The 6,000-nt window shown below is 42.4% G+C and overlaps 2 non-coding genes across 2 annotated transcripts; one reads left to right on the forward strand and one right to left on the reverse strand.

Annotated features, from left to right (window-relative positions):
• The first annotated feature begins 3,072 nt into the window (after nt 1–3,072).
• On the forward strand, nt 3,073–3,179 carry LOC120259741. The gene has a single exon (XR_005536294.1). It is a non-coding gene; the product is annotated as a small nucleolar RNA R71 (small nucleolar RNA).
• A 2,480-nt stretch (nt 3,180–5,659) lies between these two features.
• On the reverse strand, nt 5,660–5,765 carry LOC120259738. Its single transcript, XR_005536291.1, has one exon. It is a non-coding gene; the product is annotated as a small nucleolar RNA R71 (small nucleolar RNA).
• Nucleotides 5,766–6,000: the final 235 nt, after the last annotated feature.

Genomic DNA, 6,000 nt, shown 5'->3' on the forward strand with positions numbered 1-6,000 from the left:
GAGTAAGAGTGCGCTCTCTAATTGATTAGGAGTGTGAAAATGAAGAAAAACAATGAGACTTTAAAAGAAACTCACGCCTCTTGATGTTTTGTACATCCACACGTGCCTGTAGAAATTACCCACGCCCGTGTGGCTCCATTGGAGAGCATCCATAGGGGCAGACGCACGCCCATGTGTACTCTTGGGATAACACTCCTTTGCTCTGAATGCATCCACATGGGCATGCAGAAAATTCTCACGCTCATGCACTCGACCCACAGGGGCAGACGAACACCCCTGTGGCTTCCCTGTCCAATCGAGAAAATTCTCTAAGTGTTTCACACGCCCGTGCTAAAATTCCACACAAGCGTGGATCCTTACTTGGCAATTCATAGTGGCAGACGCACGACCTTGTGTCTTCTCGGGATGGAGGAGAAATTCTCTGCAGAGAATCACATGGGCATGTGGAAATTACCCACGCCAGTGCATTTTTTGACAGAATCATCCACAGGGGCGAGTCCATGTCCCTGTGTCTTCTCTGGAAAAATCTCTAAGTCTCTGCAGGGAAACATGCGCTCGTGCGGAAATTCCGCATGGGCGTGGACCATCACAAGGTCGCTCACAGGGGCGAGTCCACGCCCTTGTGCCACCTCTGAATAAGCTCTGAATGAAAACGCACGCCCATGTGGAAATTCCACACGAGCCTGTGTTTTTCTCTGGACACTTAGAAAACTTTGTGGGCTCTGTAGAAAATTCTTGAATACAAATATACACTCAGAGCCTACCTGACAATGCAATTTTAACAAAATAAAACACGAAAACACACTCAAATGACCAAAATTCTTCGCCACACATGATTAGGCACATGATAACACCATAATGTCGATGAGAAAATCATAGCAAAAGCATCTAAGAATCAAAATAGCAACACTTAAAGCCTTATTCATGCAAACACTAAACTAAAAACTCGAAAAACCATAAAGACTTGGGTTGCCTCCTAAAAAGCTCTTATTTAATGTCACTTAGCTTGATGTAGCTTGTCTTACCCCATGGGGGCACATAGATGAAGGTTTCCCTCTTACCCATGACTTGGAAGTACGATGAACATAGTCTTTTGAAGGTAGAGGGAGAGTTGTCGAGCTTGGTACCACTTAACAAGGGTTCGTCAACCTTGTTCTGTTCTTACCTCATGGGGGCTCATAGATGAAGGTTTCCCTCTTACCCATGACTTGGAAGTACGATGAACATAGTCTTTTGAAGGTAGAGGGAGAGTTGTCGAGCTTGGTACCACTTAACAAGGGTTCGTCAACCTTGTTCTGTTCTTGCGCATTCACAACAGCTTGGGGCATTTCTTATGGCACCTCCTTGCCCGCTTCATCTTTCGGAGCACCTTCTTCATGATTCCTGAAGTAGATGGTACTTTCTCCTCTAGACCAAGCATCATTGCTTCTTCATTATCCACCTATTGGTCTAGAAACCCCTCGTACGGGTCCGGATTCAACATTTCCTGGACATATTCATCAATTATCTCATCAGTAATGTCAAGAAAATACAGAGTATCATCAAAGTCAATAGAATGTCGCATGACTTTGTTGAGGTGGTATGTGAGTTTATTATCTCCAACCCTCAGTGTCAACTCCCGGCCGTCCATGTCGATTAATGCCTTGGAAGTGTGCAAGAATGGCCTCCTAAGTATCAAAGAAACATCTACATCCTCATCAACATCCAACACTATAAAGTCTATAGGAAATATGTACTTGTCATCCTTGACAAGTATGTCTTCAATGATGCTCCTCGGATGTCTCACTGTTCAGTCCGCCAAATGCAATGTCATCCGAGTGGGCCTAGGCTCTCCCAAGCCTTTCTTCTTGAAAAAGATATATGGCATGACGTTGATACTAGCACCAGAGTCCGCCAATGCCATTTCTTCACCCATATTATCAATGTTGCATGGGATGATGAAGCTTCTGGGGTCTTTCTTCTTGTTCGGTATATTCTTTTACAACACAGCTAAACAAGACACATCTAAGATTACCGATGCACTCTCCTCTAACTTCCTCTTGTTGGTCAATAAATATTTTAAGAACTTAGCATACCGAGGCATTTGAGACAACGCCTCCACAAAAGGAATGTTGATTTGCAATTGATTAAATAGACCCAAGAACTTCTTGTATTGCTCATCATTTTGGTCCTTCTTCAATCTAGAAGGGTAGGGAATTCCTAGCTTGTAAAGTGGGCGTGCCACCTCTTTCTCCTTGTTTATTCTCTCCTCAACCTCCACGACATCGGGCACTTCAACATTGGTCTTCTCACTAGGAGGTCTACCCTTAACCTCACGATCACTTCTCAAAGTGATCTCCTTCACAATAGAGACTTCCTTGTGGTCTCTCCAATAGAGACTTCGCAATTTTCCCCACTTGATTCTCTAGATTGTGCAATGAAGCGGTGTGGTTGCAAAGTTGAGCTTTGACTGACTGAAACCGATTGTCCGATGTCTGCACAAATCTAGTCAAAGCTTTCTCTAAATCATTCATTCGGGTCTCCAAACCTGAAACACGATTTTCCATGTTTGGGGCTTGTTGTTATTGTTGGAAACCTAGTGGTGCTATGGCCTTTTGCTGTCCTTGGTGGTTACTCCACAAAAAGTTGGGGTGGTTCTTCCAACCTGGATTGTAGGTGTTGCTATATGGATTACCTTGGTTCCTCATGGCATTACCCACAAAATAACCTTGCTCAACTAAAGATGCATCACCAATAGAAATAGGGCAATTGGTTGAAAGCATGTCCTCCCTCCGCAACCTGTCCAAGTAGTGATGGTTGTCAATCTATTAGAAGTTAGAAGGCTTAACTTCTTGGTCAATGATTCCACTTAGGCCGCCAAAGAAGTTACTGCATCGATTTCATGGAGTTCGGCTACTTTCTTCCTTTCCTGCACGTTCCACTGGTAACTGTTCATTACCATTTCCTCTACCAATTTTCGGGCTTCATCAGGGATCTTGTTCCCCCATTGTACCTCCTATGGCAACATCTAGAAGCTATCTTATACTTGGATTCAACCAGTTGTTAAAAGTTTGAATGATCATCCAGTCGGAGAAACCGTGTTATGGACACTTCAACAAGAGGGCCTTGAATTGCTCCCATGTCTCAAACAATGATTTGAGCTCCATCTGTATGAATGAGGATATCTCATTACAAAGCCTTGCTGACTTTCCCGGGGGAAAGTATCTCGCAAGAAAGGCTTTGACCATTTCATTCCAAGTCATGATGGAAGCCTTTGGCAATGAATGAAGCCACTGCTTGTATTTTCCTTTGAGAGAGAATGGGAAAGCCCTCAATCTGATAGCACCATCTGATACTCCATTAATCTTCAACATATCACAAACTTCCAATAATTTCTCAATATGATTGTTCGGATCCTCATCGGCTAAACCATTGAACTGCGCTAACTATTGAATCATTTGGATTAATGCTGGTTTCAGCTCAAAGTTTGGAGCTATGATTGGGGATCGCACAATACTCGATTGTGTGCCCAAAACTGAAGGTCTAGCATAGTCAGAAAGTGTTCTCTGTTGCTCATTCTGTTCTACCATATTATCCGATTCTTGACCTTCTACTTCAGCTCGGATTGACGGTTCTTGTACATGTTTTTTTCCCTTCTTCTTAGTGTATGCTCAAGCTAAGGATCTCCTTCAACAATTTGTAAAGGGTTCCCTCGGGTTATAACCTGGAGCTGCAACCAAAAAGAAAAGAAAAATCAGAATGATGATAGAATAAGAAAATGTGAAATAGAATGAATGATGAATAGCTAAAATAACAAAGTGCAAAGTATCTCTAAATGCCTATTCCCCGACAATGGCGCAAGAAACTTAACAACGCCCATTATGTGTAACTCGCAAGTGCACGGGTTTGTTGAAGTAATAAATCCTATGTGAGTGGGTATCGTATCAACAGGGAGTTGGGAATAAAAGAAACAAGAAGGTGAGAAGCATAAATAGATGAGAGGTAATGCAATCTATAGAAGTGGGCTACTCGGATATTTTTTCACCTAGGACAATTGCTTCAAGTGCAAAATCAACTATTATCTCTCCTAATTGACGTTTAATGAGTCATGGAAATCCTTAAACACACGGTCCCAAACTTAAGGCCAACCGTGACTAACTCTACATTATGTCCCAGCGGAGAAATCAATCAATCTCAACACCTCACACTATGTAGATTTCCAAGATGCTCTAGGGATTCCAAGTGATAAAGCCTATTCCAATGTATAGATCTAACCCTTTGGTCCAGGCGAAAGACCCCTAGTCGCAATTAAGCCCTAGGTGCCAAAATCACTTCAACGATTCACTTCACTTCCTATGCAACTAAGCCCCAGTGGAGGTCATCCCTTAGCCCATTCACTCTACTATTATCGCAAAGAACTCTTGGAATGTGGAGATAGGATAAATCACATTGGAGGGGAAAGGGGATGCTCCACTACCTCTCGACTCACCCTCTCGACCCTCATGGTGTGTCACTCACTCACAAAGGTTACCAATGTGGACTCTCAAGCCTAGTGTCACTCTAAGGGAGAAATCATGCAACAAGCATTCAAGATTGAAACTCAATTAAAGACATCAATTAAGGAAAATATAATAGAAGATTAATGAAACAAATACATCCTCGGGTTTACAAATCTAAGTACCCACTAAGGGTACCCTAGCCGACAGCCTCCCAAAAGATAGAAAAAAGTTGGAGGAAAAAGGTGAAAAGGATCTTAAAATCGGGCTGAATCGCAGCTTAAATAGGGCTGGAATCGGGCATCCACATGCCCCTGTGGATTTTTCACATGGGCATGAGGAATTTCCACACGCCCGTGTTGATTCTCTGGAAACCTGATTTTCAGCCGGTTGTGAACAGTAACTGCTATAGTGTATTGCTACAAAGATTTTCTACATCACCTGCTATAGTACTCTGCCAAAACACTCCCAATTCCACACTTTTCATCGAGGTAACATAAACGGACACACGTTTATGCCGTAGATCACAACTCCTCTTCAATCAAAGTCCTCATTGGTGAAGATCTTGCTATAAATGCACAAGTCAGAATACACAAATGTGACTGCCTTCGTGCCCTTCCAACTCATTGTAATGACTTGAATACATGGAGGTTCACACACATTCACGTATCTTAGAGCCCCACTTATGTCTTCACATTTGTTCCTTCCAAGATTCTACCAAATAGTGCGTTCATGATCTACTTTTGGCTTCTTTTCTTAATACTTAGCTTACAACCCTACATGCGCAAAATAACACAAATACACATGTATTAGCGCTTAAACCTGATAAAAGTAATACTAATCATAAGGAAAAAATACATCACATTCTTAACACACAAGCACTTATCAGGTCACCGATCACGGCTCAAAATTTTGAGCTCAAGCCAGGCTTAATGCGGATGTTACAGCAGTCCGCACAGTTGAATGGTTTGGCCGATGAGGATCTAAAGAACTTCTTGGAAGTGTGTGACATGCTCAAGATTAATGGTGTCACAGATTCTGCCATCAAGTTAAGGGCCTTCCTATTTTCCTTGAAAGGGAGAGCGAAGCAATGGCTACATTCATTACCTAAAGCATCGATCACTACACGGAAGGAGATGGTAGAAGATTTTCTTGCCCGATATTTCCCTCGAAGAAAATTTGCGAAGCTTAGGAATAAAATATCCTCTTTTGTGAAACGGAATTGGAGTCTCTACTTAAGACATGGGATAAGTTCAAGGAGTTCCTGTGCAAATATCTTCAACATGGGTTCCTCGAGTGGATGATCATTCAGATTTTCTATAATGGTTTAAACCGAAGCACAAAGCAGTTATTTGATGCTACAGTAGGAGGTACCTTAGGGAGCAAGACCCCTGAAGAAGCCTGATATCTCATTGAAGAAGTGGCTAAGAATAGTTATCAGTTGAATACAAGGGACAAAAAAAGGTAGCGGGACTCCATGAGATTGATGCAGTTACCTCATTGATGGCTCAGGTTGAGTCATTGA

The sequence above is a fragment of the Dioscorea cayenensis genome, chromosome 4, assembly GCF_009730915.1.
Source record: "Dioscorea cayenensis subsp. rotundata cultivar TDr96_F1 chromosome 4, TDr96_F1_v2_PseudoChromosome.rev07_lg8_w22 25.fasta, whole genome shotgun sequence".
Taxonomy (NCBI): Eukaryota; Viridiplantae; Streptophyta; class Magnoliopsida; order Dioscoreales; family Dioscoreaceae; genus Dioscorea; species Dioscorea cayenensis.